This window comes from Anomaloglossus baeobatrachus, chromosome 2, assembly GCF_048569485.1.
Source record: "Anomaloglossus baeobatrachus isolate aAnoBae1 chromosome 2, aAnoBae1.hap1, whole genome shotgun sequence".
Classification (NCBI taxonomy): Eukaryota; Metazoa; Chordata; class Amphibia; order Anura; family Aromobatidae; genus Anomaloglossus; species Anomaloglossus baeobatrachus.
In genome coordinates, this window is record NC_134354.1 from 87,622,362 (window position 1) to 87,636,551 (window position 14,190).

Consider the following 14,190-nt stretch of genomic DNA (forward strand, 5'->3'; position numbering starts at 1 on the left):
ATGTGTATATGCATAACCTATACCTAAGTTAAAAAGCCCTACTAAAAACTATTTATATACTATGTGTCTATAATTTAAAACAGGAATCCTCCAAGGAACCTTAGCAATACCGGATTACTCCAAAAAAGAGTTGAAGCCAAAGTGTTCATTTAGTCCCTGAGGTGTGACCGTACCCAATCTGAAGATCCATTGACTTTCCAATCGTGCCAAGGCTTTACTTACGTCACCCCCTCTTGGTCCCAGATTAATTTGATCAATGGCTTTGACTCTCAATCCCATTGGATTGCATTGATGCATTTTTTGAAAGTGTCTGGGGATTGATTTAAGATGTTCACTTTCCTTGGCTGTCTTCGCTTTTTCTATGTCCCTAATATGTTCCCTCACCCTTATTTTCAGATCTTGTGTGGTGAGGCCTATATATTTAAGTCCACAGGGACATTCTGCGTGGTAAATTACATTCTTTGAGGTGCATGTGAGATGTATTCTGATATCAAAAATTTTTGAGTCCTTGTTTCCCTTGAATGAGAAAGATTTATCCATATTCCTACATCCTTTACAAAGACCACAGGGGAAAAAACCTGGTGTCAAATGTAATGGGTTATTTCCAATTTTTTGATGGTAACTGTGAACTAATAAATCTTTTAGATTTTTACTCCTTCTTGCTGTTACTTTTGGGTTATCTGGGATGCATTTTTTCAAAATGGGGTCTGATTGTAAGATGTTCCAGTGTCTTTTTAAAATAGACCGGAACTGTCCCCATTGGTTGTGGAAGGTTGTAATCAGCCTCACTGGTTGTTCCTGCACCTCCTTAGGACCTGGGTACAGAAGGGCCTCTCTTGTTGTTTTATTTGCCCTGCTGTACCCCTTCTTAATACATCTCCTGCTGTATCCTCTGTGTATAAAGCGATTTTGTAAGATCTTAGCCTGTTTGTTAAAATCTTCCTCAGTTGTACAAATACGTTTAGTTCTCAAAAACTGTGAGACAGGGATTCCTTTAATCGTGGATTGTGGATGACAAGACGTTGCATGTAGTAACGTATTTGTTGCTGTCTCTTTCCGGAATAGATCTGTAATCAGATCCCCTTCTGTTGTAGCCTTTATTTTTATATCGAGAAATTCAACTTCTCTGCCATATTTATACGTGAGTTTTATGTTCTTATTATTGTGATTTAAGTTATCCATAAACACCTGGAGGCCCCTCTCATCCCCCTCCCAGATGAACCAGATGTCATCGATGTATCTGATCCAATTTTGGACCAGACACATCGACTCCACCGGGTCCACCTGGAAGATTTTCCGTTCCCAAAACCCTAAAAAAAGATTTGCATACGAGGGGGCACAGGAGGCCCCCATTGCTGTTCCCTGTATCTGAACATAGGTCTCCTCATGGAAAAGAAAACAGTTATGTGTTAAAATAAAATTCAATAGGTCTAGAATTAGCTGTATCAATTCCAGATCCAAATTACTAGTATGTAGAAAAAAAGAACTAGCCTCCAATCCGTCCTGATGTCTAATGGACGAATAAAGAGCCTCCACATCAGCTGTAACCATCAATGATGTTTCCCCTATGTTGAGATTATCAAAACTTTGTAGGGCTGCAGTGGTGTCTTTAATATGTGATGGGAGGGCCTCCACTAATGTCCTCAAGTAGAACTCAACAAAATCACAAATTGGTTCATTAAGACCCCCGTTTCCCGATACTATGGGTCTCCCTGGAGGGTCTTTTGAATTTTTGTGGAGTTTAGGCACCAAGTAGAAAGTGGGCATTCTGGGATTAAGTCCCAGAATACCCTCTTTCAATTTTTTGGTGATGGTCCCTTGTTCTACTGCTTCCCCAAGATTTCAGTTAACTCTTCAAGGAACTCACTTAGTGGATTGTATCTAAGTTTCCTGTAACAGTTATTATTATGCAAGATTTTATATGCTTGTGCCTCATAAAGGGAGTTGGGCCAAATTACTAAATTCCCCCCCTTATCCGCTGGTTTAAAAGATACGTCAGACCATGTTTTCATTTCTTGTAATGCCAGTCTTTCCAACCAGGTTAGATTGAATGGCCCATGCGATCTTTTATGCATTTTTTTCTATATCATTTGTAACCATCTTTACAAAGATGTCTATAGCTGGGCATGTGCTTAGAGGAGGAAATCGTTTAGATTTAGGATTTAAGTGAATTGGCAGAGATGAAGCTCCCAATTCCGTTGTCAATATGGGGGTGGATTCATCCATTGCATTTATCTCCTCATTATTCTCAAAAGACTCACCTTCTTCAGCCAGGGACGTCAAGATGGATAATGCTTCTTGTTCCGCTTTTGTATATGGGAGTTCTCCTGAAGTAGAGCGGTGGAAAAAACGTTTAAAGATAAGCCTTCTAGCAAACAGATGAACATCTTTTATAATTGTGAATTTGTCCATAGTGTTGGACGGTGCAAAGGATAACCCCCTCTCCAATACTTTCAATTGTGTGTCTGTCAAAACATGGGAGGAAAGGTTAATTACCTTTAAGCGGTCATCCCTCTGAAAGCCCTGATGATGGTAAATTTTTGGTTGATTAACCGTCTTTCCATCGCTCCTACTTCGGAGATATCGCCCCTCCCATGGTTCACTGTCCACTGATGATGTCTCTCCTTCACTTCCTGAGGTCATTGAGGTGGATGGTGCCTGCTGCCACTGGATTCCCTGATGAGTGTCATTTTGTTTCTTAATCTGCCATTTAAATATCTTATTGGTCTCAAAATCTGCAATGTCTCTATGGAATTTCTTCCCTTTAATCTGACTTATGTCTCCCTCCCATTTTTCAATATCCTTATCTAATTCCAAAAAGAATTTTTTCAGATTATCCTCCTCCACTTGCTGTTCCATTTTTTTCTGTAACTCATTAATGTCCTGATCAATTTTTTCTAATATGGTAACGTTTTTTTCTACTATGATCTGCATAAATTTATTTGAACATTCAACTGCTGCTTCAATCCATTTTTTTGTGAGTCCCGCATCATCCAATGAAAAGGCAGGAAAAGTTTGAATTCTCAATCCTCTGGGGACGATTTTAGATTCAAAGTAATTTTCCAATGAGATTTTGGTCCACCAGACCACCAGCAGTTTAATCTGCCCAATTTCTAGAGTAAAGGCCGCTTTACACGCTGCCATATCGTGACCGATATCGCTAGCGTGGGTACCCGCTCCCATCGGTTGTGCGACGTGGGCAAATCGCTGCCCGTGGTGCACAACATCGGCCAGACTCATCACACTACTTACCTGCCCTGCGACGTCACTGTGACCGGCGAACAGCCTCCTTTTCTAAGGGGGCGGTTTGTTTAGCGTCACAGCTGCGTCACTGAACCGCCGCCCAATAGAAGCGGAGGGGCGGAGATGAGCGGGACGAACATCCCGCCCACCTTCCTTCCTCATTGCTGGTGGATGCAGGTAAGGAGAGGTTCCTCGTTCCTGCGGTGTCATGCGTACCGATGTGTGCTGCCGCAGGAACGAGGAACAACATTGTTACTGCTGCAGCAACGATATTAGAGTATGGACCCCCATGTCACCGATGAGCGATTTTGCACGTATTTGCAACGATGCAAAATCGCTCAAAAGTGTCACACGCAGCGGCATCGCTAAAGCGACCGGATGTGCGTCACCAATTCCGTGACCCCCAACGAGATCACTTGAGCGATGTCGCAGCGTGTAAAGCGGCGTTAAGGTAATCTTCTCTGAGTCTAATTTTCAGCTTTGCCCAACACCTGGTTGTCTAATGGTTAGACAGAGACCCGGAGAGGCGTACAAGCCACAGTGTCTTGTACCCACTGTGAAATTTGGTGGAGGATCGGTCATGATCTGGGGATGCTGGAATTGGGCAGATTAAATAATATATGACTGTGACGTATATCTGTGCTCGGACCATGAAACATAGATGGTGTGAATGGAGCTTTATGCTAGGGCCAAGTTATCATTCTAGTTGCACAGACCAGTCATACAACCAAGGGAATTTGTGCTACTTGCTGTCACTCAAATATTTTAAGATCTATAAATTGGTTCTAAGAAGAACAGCCAAATCGTTGACCAGTTTAAAGAATCTGTCACTGGCTTTTTGCTCCCCCATTGAAGAACAGCATACTGTAGACACAGAGACCAGCAATGTGTCACTTACTGAGCTGTTTGCTGTCATTTTGATAAAATCAGTGTTTTCTTTGCTGCAGATCTAGCAGTTATACACAGCTCATGAATATGCTGGACTACCTGCAGCACGCTAATTAAACTGATTTTATCAAAACTACACTAAGCAGCCCAGTAAGTGACACATCACTGGAATCAGCGTCTCTGCCCCTACATTATGCTCCTCTCAGATTAGGTGGGAAAAACCTGGTGACCGATTCCCATTACTGCAAAAACCAGGGTGAGCATAATTTGCAGTGAAATCCGGTGGGACAAAGTAACGAGCGTCTGGCACAGTGTTGGATTTTTTTGTGATTGTGGCTATGAATGCAGCCTCATTGACATGGGATTTAAGCAAACTCTATTGCCTAACAGTATGAAAAATCTACTTCTGAGTTTAGGACATGCAACCTGTTTTCCAAATCTGCAGCATGTCCTATATGTTTCACTGCATAATTGGTGTAGATTTGCTTTACAATTGTTGAGTGATGGTGGCATTGCCCACTTTTCATGTCAAGAAGCTAAAAGAGGCACAAATATGACATGTGCTGGCACCAAGCCAAAATTAAAATCTGCTCCGTAGTTTGAGTCGGAGAAATATTTTTCAGCATTTGCTTAAATGGAAACAACCAGCAGGATTTTCATATATAAAGTAAAGCCAGTGCTATACAGGCAGTAGGATGTTGAGTGTAAGCATACCTTCTGTTCTGAGATTGGGTGTTTTATTTCAGAAATATGTGCAAGTAAAGTTCCAACAATGCATTGCTATTTAATTGACAGTTGCAACAGGAAGGGAATATATGGCACAAGTCTTGCTGTCTATTCCCACCCCCTGTCTGTCTGAGTTAACTTCTATGATGGCAGCAGGGGAGAAAGGAGACGCAGCAGACAGGGGCGGGAATAGATAACAACACCCGACCCACATAGTCCCTTCCTGTTGCACCTGTCAATCAAATAGCAGTGCATTGCTGGAACTTTACTTGCACATATTTCTGAAATAAAACCTCCAATCTCAGAACAAAAGCTATGCTTACATTCAGCATCCTAGGGTTAGTATAGCACTGGCTTTACTTTATATATGAAAATCCTGATAGCTGGCTCCCTTTAATTGCCCACCTATATATACAGTATAGCCTGTATAAGGCTCTTACATATGGCATTGTATGCAGTCTGTATGGCACTTCTACTCTGCCGTATTAGGGAAGCATAGCCTCTGGGGGAGAATACCTCCATTTTGCTGGAGAACGATAGACTGTAGAAAGAAACCAAACTGCAGCATGGCCCATAGGATTCTATGGGTGTTGGATTAGTTTTTACTACCCCATAAATCCAATATATGGTTATGTGCGTGAACCGCAGAAGGTTTCCCATCTAGTAATGAAGCCAGTCTGTGATCAATCAGCAATGCATGTGATGGCCAATATGCTATGTCTTCCACAGCGATAAATGATCCATCTGGAATGATCGCTGCCTGCGCTTGTCTTGTCCGGTTTGGGTCGTAGTTCTAGTTTCTTTGGCCTTTGTACGATGTGGACTCATGCCCAATTTCTACACTTGATTGGTCTGTAAATGGAAAGTATTAAACATCCATCCCCCAAAAATTTTTTTTATGGTATAAATGCTGCTAATCTCCTGGTTCTGGCATTGGTTTTTCTGTTCTTCCTCCTCCTTTCCACTTATGAGCTTTAACACCTCTCTTCCTTGCATGTAAATTTGGTCTTGTTGGCCAAGGGGGTGTGGTTTCAATGATGACACCCACAAACATAAGTTGATGTCCCTGCCCTTTATATTTAGGAAATAGGGGGCCATTTCTCAGAAGTAAAAAGATCAAGAGCAGGAAAAAAAACCCCACATTGACAGATATAGAAGAACAGCGGCGTTTAGACTGGTTAAAGGGGTGGTTCACTGCTCTGCAATAGTGGCCGCATCTCTGTAAAACTGATTGGGAAGTTTTTTTCTAGATGCCTTGTTCAGCCAATTCTGCCTCTGGTCGGCGTTATTGTGCTCCGCTCATCCCCATGAAGTGACCCCCGGGCTTCGTGACCTCTGAGATCCGGTGATGTCACATCAACTTCCAGTTGACCTGACATCACCGAGGCCAGCCCCAGTCTTCCTGAGTGACTGGGCTGTGGGCGGAGTTTCATTGCACAACACAGCCCAGCATCGCTCCTGTATGTGGCGCTCTGCACTGAAGGAGAGAGCGTGTGACATGCTGGGCTGTGACGAGCGGTAAACCGCTGCCCATAGCCCAGTCACTCAGGGAAACTGGGGTGTACTCAGTGGTGTGAGGTCATCTGGAAGTTGACATGACATCACTGGATCTCAGAGGTCACGGAGCCCCTGGGGTCACTTCATGGGGATGAGTAGTCCACAATGGCGCCGCTCACAGGCACAATTGGCTGAACAAGGTATTTAGAAAAAGCCTTCCCTGTCATATTTGGGCTACTTTCACACATCCGTTTTTTTGCTCTGCGGCACAATACGGCGTTCTGCAGAAAAACCGCAACCGTTTTTTTTACGCTGGTTGCGGGTTTTTTTGCATACACTTACATTAGTGCCGTATTGTGCCGCATGGGCTTGCGTTCGGTCCTGTTTTTGCCGCATGCGGCAGATTTAGCCGATGCTGCGGCCGGATCGAACGTTCCCTGCAACGTTTTTTGCGCCGGCAAAAAACACTTCATCGCGCCGCATCCGGCCGCTGTGGCGCATTTTTCAATGCATACCTATGGAGGCCGGATGCGGCGCGATGCGGAAAAAAACGCATACGGTCGCCGCATGCGTTTTTTTCCACTGCCCATGCTCAGTAGCATGCCGCAACCGGAAAAAAACGGACGGGCCGCATGTAAAAACTTATGCAAAGGTGTTTTCGCCGCATCCGTTGCATAGTTTTCACAGCCGGATTGAGCCGCAGTGCTCAAACCGGATGTGTGAAAGTAGCCTAACAGGGATGTGGTCACTATTGCAGAGCAGTGAACCACCCCTTTAAGTAATTGCAGACATTACAGTTTCATGAGGATGAAATTTCCTGACAAAAATAAAGCTTGTGTGACATTGGGCGCCTGTGCTTGGCTACAGTGGGGTAGCTATACACATGGTATACTCCACATGCAGCAGTTATGAGCGAGCTCTCTGGAGTCAGCTGACACTCAGGTCAGAAAGGCGAGGAGTTGGCAGCGTACAGTGTGCGCCGTTCTGAACTGGTTTGGCATTATTCAGCATGCATATCAGATTGTGGAGTCACGCAGGCTCGCTCCTGCAGCTGTGCCCAGGTCTGCTCAGGATTTGGACTTTGTTCCACTTTGCTCATTCTGTTGGGTTAGGCCCGTGATTCAGGCCCGCAGCACTTTTCCCTTGTTGGTGTGCCACAAGTTTCTAGCTGTGTGTGATGAAAGGAGGAAGCTTGTACAATATCGGCTCTGCAACGTGAGAAAACACCCAGATGACAAGCGCTGCAATAATCGAGCTGCTGGAACGTGGAGGAGAGGGTTTCCTTGTCCCTTTAAAGTAAAAACTAAACCGACCACACTGAATAGGTGGATCAGCAATAGCTCGTTCAGCACACATAGGCTAGCATTGTGCCAGGTAGCACAGATCCTGCTTGATGAGAAGCAGACCACAAAGATCATTTCACCCAATGAACAAGCATTTGCACATGTATCGGGTGATCGGCAGACTGTTTACCCTCTAAGGGCTCTTTTCCATTTGCGATTTTCATGTGCAAGTGCGTTCCGATAAAACATCGGATTGCACTCTCACCAGTGTTAAGCAATGAGGCAGATTCCTCTTTCCTGTTATTTCTTGACAAGAATCGTGCTCTTGGTGCAATCGCTGCATGCTGTGTTTGGCAGCGAGTCTCGGCTCACGCACCCCCATACAAGCCTATGGGAGCGTGTGAAACCTTGCACTGCACTCGCATGTTAAGCGACTGCAGTGCGATATACGCAGACACAGGCAGCGGAGGAGATGGGGAGATTTATCCCTCCCTCTTCTCTTCCCCTGTGATGCGATCTTGCAATCGCATGATCCTCAGCTGACGCTCGCAGCAGAGGGTCATTAGCATATCCCTTCCCATGCTCTCGCATCGGAAGCGGTACACTAGTGGAAAAGAGCCCTAAGGCTGCATTTATTTGATCAGATACCCCACCAATTTCTGTCCAATTACACCAAAATTGGACGGTGTAAATGGCCATTTGATCTGGATTGAAATTTATCTCCTATCAAAGAACAGGCGTGCTTAAAACCTGAGACAACTCCGTTATAGGAAATCAGGATAATTACAGCAAATCGAGAAAATGAGGATCTCTATCAGTGTAAATGGGGGAAGCTGGACAACCATATGGGCAGCACGGTGGTTCGGTGGTTAGCACTGTACAGTGGACAGCACGGTGGTTAGCGCTATAGCAATACAGCACTGGGTACCTGGGTTCAAATGCCACCAAGGACAACATCTGCAAGGAGTTTGTATGTTCTCTCCATGTTTGCAGGGGTTTCCAGTTTCCTCCCACACTTCAAAGAATTTAGATTGTGAGCTCCAATGGGGACAGTGATGATAATGTCTGTAAAGTGCTGCGGAATCTGATGGTGATATATAAATAAGCAAATACCTAGGAACGCTCTTTTCATGAACTTTGCATTTTTTTTCTGCGTTTTGGCTGCGTTTACAACTGCACTGTGCCATTGACAAAATGCATGCGTTCTGATTCTCCAGCAAAGCCTATGAGAATCCTGCCAAATCTGTGCGCACGATGCTTTTTGAAACGCAGCGTTTTGATTGTCAAAAAATTGTCAAAAACTCATGCGTTCAAAGAAGCAACATGTCAATTGTTTTTGCCATTTTGGCTGCGTTCTACACCCATGGAAATCAATGAGTTGTAGTAAATCGCTGCCAAAATGTGAAGCAGTGCGCTTGCATTGAATTATTGTTGCGATCCGCATGTTTTTTTAACATAACAAATGCAGGTCTTTCCTCTTTCTCGGTCGGTCGGTCGGTCTCTCTCTCTGTCTCTATCTCTCTCTGTCCATGTCGGTCTCTCCCTCCCACCCCCTCTCTCATACTCACCGATCCACGATCACCGGCGCGGTGCTGCACGGCGTTCACACTGTGGCGGCTTCTCTTTTGAAAATGCCGGCCGCTCATTAAGCCATTACGTATTCCCTGCTAACCCCGCCCTCCGGCGCCTATGATTGGTTGCAGTCAGACACGCACCCATGCTGAGTGACAGCTGTCTCACTGCAACCAATCACAGCCGCCGATGGGCGTGTCTATATCAAGCAGTAAAAAAAAAAAGTAATTGAAAAAAAAAACCGACATGCGGTCCCCCCAATTTGGATATCAGCCAGGGTAAAGCCACACGGCTGAAGGCTGGTATTCTCAGGATGGGGAGCTCCACGTTATGAGGAGCCCCCCAGCCTAACAATATCAGCCAGCAGCCGCCCGGAATTGCCACATCCATTAGACGCGACAGTCCCAGGACTTTTACCGGCTCATCCCGAATTGCCCTGGTGCGGTTTTAAACAGGGTAATAAGGAGTTAATGGCAGCAGGCCATAGCTGCCACTAAGACCTAGGTTAATCATGGTAGGCGTCTCCCCGAGATACCTTCCATGATTAACCTGTAAGTTAAAGAAAATAAACACACACATCCAAAAAATCCTTTATTTGGAATGAAAGACAAAAAAACACCCTCTTTCACCACTTTAATAACCCCTCAAAAACACCTCCAGGTCCGACGTAATCCACGCAAGGTCCCACAACGCTTTCAGCTCTGCTACATCGGAAGCAGACAGGAGCGGCAGTAGAACATCGCCGCTCCTGTCAGCTCCATGCAGCAACTGAAGTGAGTAGCGCGATCAGCTGTGCTGTCACGGTGGTTACTCGCGGCGTGAAGGACTCACCTGTGATCGCAAATCCCCTGAGTGACTGCAGTGAGGCGGGCGATCAACTGTGCTTTCACTCAGGTTAATCGCGGCCACCGCTGTAGTCCTCCACCTGAGAGCGGTGGCCGCGAGTAACCACAGTGACAGCACAGCTGATCGCGCTACTCACTTCAGTTGCTGCATGGAGCTGACAGTGTTCTACTGCCACTCCTGTCAGCTTCCGATGTAGCTGCGTAATCACAATGAAGTCGGGTGAAGTTCATCCGAGTTCATTCTGATCGCGTGGCAGTGTCTCGCAGGCAGCCATGCTCTTTTTGACAGTGCGGTCCCACTCGACTCTGCTGCAAGTCTATGGGGATGCTGCAGAGCCGAGTTGGACCGTACTGTGAAAAATGTGCGTGCTGGATGCTTTTCCCACTCTGTCTATGGCAGAGAAAGCATCCAGAACGCATGAATTCTCCAGGAATGTGCGCACGTTGCGTTCTGCCGAATGCGTCTCAACGCAGCTTTTTCGGCTGCGTTTTGAGACGCACAGGCAGTGACTTACACGCTGCGGAATAGAACGCAAAGTGCGCACATAGCCTAAAACACGTCTGAAGTTGTCGCCTTAAAGAGGGACCTATCAGAATCACAATTTTTTTTTTTTTTTTTTTTCCTGACACAAATTTTGCTGTTCTCCAGAATTTGGCCTTCTGTTTTTCTTTTGTTTATCCTTCCGTTTGAGTGCCCCCCCTCTTTTCCCTATATGAAAATTTGGTCTTGTTAGCCCAAGGGGGTTTTGTCCTAATGAACACACACAAAGAAAAGTGATAACTAGTGATGAGCGAGCACTACCATGCTCAGGTGCTCAATACTCGTAACTAGTGATGAGCGAGCACTACCATGCTCAGGTGCTCAATTTACATACTGATTACATATATATGCTGATTTGGTGCTTAGTGTTTCGCTGGCACTTCCTGCTGCGGGAGGGGAATGGAGAGCTGCTCTCAGAAATGAGTTCTAGTGCAGTTACCATGAGAAGTAATGTATCCGTCACTGCAGAGTTATATCTGTATCTTGAAAGCTCCTGTGAAAGTGAAAATGAAAATTGAGCTCTGAGTTCAGGGAATGGGAGGGTTCCTTGTATGCAACTTTTGCTGCTGTGACCTTTTTAAAGCCAGCTCATAAAACAGTCAACCCTGGTAGGAGCTGCCAACCTCCCTGGTTATGCAGATACTGATTACTGCCCTGTTCTGGACATTAGCATTGATGGATGCCGGTCTGGAGGAAGCCGGAGAGTGCTGTTATATAATGAGTGCTTCTTAAACCCTTGTGGAATTCCCATTTCTAAAAAGCTTTCCACCGGGTAAAATCTTCAAACTAGTGAATCATGCGAAGATAAACCTACCAACATACGTATCCTATTATTCCTGGGTGGAAATGCCGTGCAGCTTTGTTTGACCTTATCAGAGTAGGTTTTGTTTTTTTTATGGATTCCTTATGGACTCTGCTGCAAACTTCGCAATGTCAAGTATTAAAGGGACTCTATCATCAGGTTTTTGCCACCTAATCTAAAAGCAGCATAACGTAGAGGCAGAGATCCTGATTCCAGTGATGTCACTTACTGGGCTGCTTAGTGTAGTTTTGATAAAATCACTGTTTAATCAGCAGTAAATTATCATTACAGGACTACTTGGTGTGCTGTAGGTAGTCCAGCATATTCATGAGCTCTGTATAACTGCTAGATCTGTAGCAGAGAAATGTAATTTTTTTTTTTAATCAAAATGATAGCAAACAGCTCAGTAAAGGCCCCGTCACACTAAGCAACATCGCTAGCAACATCGCTAGCAACATCGCTGCTAACGAACAACTTTTGTGACGTTGCTAGCGATGTCGCTGTGTGTGACATCCAGCAACAACCTGGCCCCTGCTGTGAGGTCACTGGTTGTTGCTGAATGTCCTGGGCCATTTTTTAGTTGTTGCTGTCCCGCTGTGAAGCACAGATCGCTGTGTGTGACAGCGAGACAGCAACAACTAAATGTGCAGGCAGCAGGAGCCGGCTTCTGCGGAGGCTGGTAACCACGGTAAAGATCGGGTAACCAAGAAGCCCTGTCCTTGGTTACCCGATATTTACCTTCGTTACCAGCCTCCTCCGCTCTCACTGTCAGTGCCGGCTCCTGCTCTGTGCACATGTAGCAGATTACACATCGGGTAATTAACCCGATGTGTGCTGTCACTAGGAGAGCAGGGAGCCAGTGCTAAGCATTGTGCGCTGCTCCCTGCTCTGTGCACATTTAGCTGCAGTACACATCGGGTAATTAACCCGATGTGTGCTGTAACTAGGAGAGTAGGGAGCCACCGCTAAGCAGTGTGCGCTGCTCCCTGCTCTCTGCACATGTAGCTGCGTGCGCTGGTAACCAAGGTAAATATCGGGTTGGTTACCCGATATTTACCTTAGTTACCAAGCGCAGCATCTTCCACGCGGCGCTGGGGGCTGGTCACTGGTTGCTGGTGAGCTCACCAGCAACTCGTGTAGCGACGCTCCAGCGATCCCTGCCAGGTCAGGTTGCTGGTGGGATCGCTGGAGCGTCACAGTGTGACATCTCACCAGCAACCTCCTAGCAACTTACCAGCGATCCCTATCAGGTTTGATCGTTGTTGGGATCGCTGGTAAGTTATTTAGTGTGACTGGACCTTAAAGGGAACCAATCATCAGGTTTTTCGTGTATAAGCTGCAGCCAGTGCAGTACTGGCACTATCATGCACAGTGTGTACATACCATCAGGGGGCAGCTCGGGTGTTTAGTCAGTGAAATCCAACTTTATAAAGTTTGAAATTTCGTGCACTTTTTGATTGACGTGTGCACCTCTGCAGATAATGTCCGGGCGGGTTATGCAGGAGTTCCCCGCCCCCCCACCAGCCTGTTCCTCCCTCTCTCCTGATGTCCGGGCGGGTTATGCACGTGTTCCCCGCCACCCCGCGCCGCCTGTTCCTCCCTCCCTCCCTCCCTCTGGCTGTATGTAAATATCTAATCTTCAGAAACATGGCGCCGGAGTGGGCCTCTGCGCATAGCGCTTATCTCCGGCGCCATGTTTCTGAAGCCCCCGCATTGCACAACTTGGTGTCTGAGAGGGCGGCGCCACAGCGATGTCACACCGGCTGGTGTGTTGGCCCGGTGTCCTGGGGCGGCACGATACAGGAGCAGCAGGTAATCGCGTCCTCCGGTCAGCTGTTCTGTCCTGTTGTGATCGCGCTCGCTCCTGCGGTCACAACGGGATCTGAAGGAGCGAGGGCGCATGCGCCGCCCTCTAACACCAAGCTGTGTGATGCGGGCTTCAGAAACATGGCGACGGAGATAAGCGCTATGCGCAGAGGCCCACTCCGGCGCTATGTTTCTGAAGATTAGAAATTTACATGCAGCCAGAGGGAGGGAGGGAGGAACAGGCGGCGCGGGGGGGTGGGGAACACGTGCATAATCCGCCCGGACATCAGGAGAGAGGGAGGAACAGGCTGGTGGGGGGGGGCGGGGAACTCCTGCATAACCCGCCCGGACATTAACAGAGAGGTGCACACGTCAATCAAAAAGTGCACGAAATTTCAAACTTTATAAAGATGAATTTCACTGCCTAAACACCCGAGCTGCACCCCAATGGTATGTACACACTGTGCATGATAGTGCCAGTACTGCACTGGCTGCAGCTTATACACGAAAATCCTGATGATTGGTTCCGTTTAAGTGAAACATCGTTGGAATCAGGGTCTCTGTCTCTACATTATGCTGCTCTCAGATGAGGGAGCAAAAACCTGGTGACAAATTCCCTTTAATGCTGCTAAACAAGAAAAAAAAAAAAGACAGAGAAACATTCACCTTCCTAAAGTTTATTCCTCCTGAAAAACTTGTTTTGATTTTTCTTTTTCCTCCTTCAAAAAAAACTGAGCCGAGCCTCCCTTGATGGCAGGACATATAAGTTAACCAGTAAAATGTAATCTTTTACTGAATAATTTAGGTGCATGCTTTCCAGCTCGATTGTTAGGACCAAACGAACAATCAACAGGAAGTGAGTGGCCGCCACAGTGTTGACTTCCTGTTGATTACCTTGTTTGGTCCAAAGGCGGAGAGACAGAAGCAGGTGCTGATTTTACTCGGGACTCGTGTGATGTCACAAACCCACTTGAGCCCCGACACCGT

At 46.3% G+C, this 14,190-nt stretch overlaps 1 protein-coding gene across 1 annotated transcript in view; it reads left to right on the forward strand.

Moving 5' to 3' along the window:
• Positions 1-14,190, forward strand: part of DCBLD2 (discoidin, CUB and LCCL domain containing 2) — a 135,200-nt gene that overhangs the window by 17,237 nt on the left and 103,773 nt on the right. The gene's annotated exons all lie outside the window — the stretch shown is intronic.